Here is a 1,989-nt window from a genome sequence, read left to right on the forward strand (position 1 = left end):
TTGCCGCTCTAGCTAGGTTTCCATCCCTTTGGCGACAAGATTCTCATAGAATCTGCAGAGTACACAGCCTATGCGCATTTCCCCACCTGAGTTATGACATAAAATTACACATGTAAATTATGTACCAAATAAAAATCTAAAGTTTGATGTGCTTCCATTGCATTTTCACCCAAACCGGTCGTTTTGTCAAAAACTGTTGCGTGAAATAGCAAAATGTGCCTACTCTGGTCTTGGCACCTGCGCTCTAGCCAACAGCTCGCAGATACAGTAGTGGTAGGCAATGCAGGTTGGCTAATTTACATGAGATTATTATGGATAAACGCAAAATATTTATATTTGTCAAACGGTAGTCAAGCATCGATCATCATGTTACCAGAATGAGAGCCTCGATAGTTGTAGTGGGAAGACCACACGCACACTGTCATTGCATTGCTCCAAATATACGTCGATATTATGGTTATTAAATCACCGTCATTTCCCGAATACATTTCACCGAAACAAAAAGATCCCAACATGTCCTACAAACAAGTTTTTTTGTAGCCCTAAAAACCGTATGACTTAGCTGATTTGTTTTCCTATTGGGAAAATTAGTGTTACTTCATGACCCTTTGCAGAACCCATTGGTGTCTGCATGAATGTCCCCCGATATCTTCATGCTTGTGTGACACTTTCTAATGTGGGTCAAAAGGAAAATACAAATATTATCGGAGTTTTCATTGCACGTCGTTAACAGAACTGCGGGACAACCGTGACCGACAGGAGACTGCCTACCGTTCGCACCCAGTTAGTACAGACGGGAAGCTGGAACGACACCGTGTGCTAACTAACTAATTCGCGACACCGGAAAACAGACACTACCGGTGTGTACTAACAATAGCTATCTAGTCTTCTTGGGGTTTATCAGCGGTTGTCATCCATCGTTATGGTGCATTACAGCCAGTACTGGAGCGCCCCTGCTTCCCACCCATGTAGTGGAATCATAGTTTAAAAATGGACTAATACAGGTATAAAGAGGGGTTCCCGTAAATGCATATTTTGGATAAAGTAAAAATTGTGTGTAGAGCTTCCTAAAACTGATTGTCTATAGTTACATACATTGAGTGTACAAAACATTAGGAAACCTTCCTGATATTGAGTTGAACCGCATACCGCTGCTGTCCCAAGTCTCATGTACATCATCCTGCCTCTGAAGTGGGGCTGCTATAACATCAGGAACACCTGTTCCTAATGTTTTAGTGTAAAATATGAAATGGTTTATTAAGTCACATTATGAATTCACTATGATATATTTGTATGATTACAAAAGTCTAACAATATATCATGGGTTGAAATGTGTATTTTCAATCCATATGGTTGGGGGGGGGGGGGGGCACCACTTTTTTCCAAAATATTGCAGTTCTAGATTGATGAAAATAGTCATAGCAAATCAGAACAAAAAGGTATCAGGTAAAGATTATCCATGTTCCCTGATACAAGTAAGGTATGAGTTCATTTCACAGGGTATTGATACCCAATTCTTGTCAAACTAAAGTTCTTATAATACAGTATTCACCTGAAATGAGTTTGTAGAGAAGGAGTTGTAGAACTGTTGAAATGCCCATCCCAATCAGGCCACCAAGCTCAACTTGATCAGGGGCCTGCTCGGGAGGATGTAACCTTACAGAACATCAGGATAGAAATGTATCATGCACAACATGTGTGTAAGAGACTAGGGAATCATGTCAGCTCTATTCTTTCCATTTGTCTGCAATGTTGAACATTCCAAATCACCGAATACACTTCTGCTCATTTGCGATAAGGAGCACATCTGTACTGAGATGTGTCAAAGCAAATAAATGGGAATGCTAAATTCCAAAGCTGTTAATTAAGCATTGCGTGATTTCAAATTTACATGGAACTCCTCCCAATTACGAACAAACACATAACCACCACATGATAACAAGCAACTACTTTATTTCCCAAAACAAATATAAAAAGACATCCAATTAA

Source organism: Oncorhynchus kisutch, linkage group LG20, assembly GCF_002021735.2.
Source record: "Oncorhynchus kisutch isolate 150728-3 linkage group LG20, Okis_V2, whole genome shotgun sequence".
Lineage (NCBI taxonomy): Eukaryota > Metazoa > Chordata > Actinopteri > Salmoniformes > Salmonidae > Oncorhynchus > Oncorhynchus kisutch.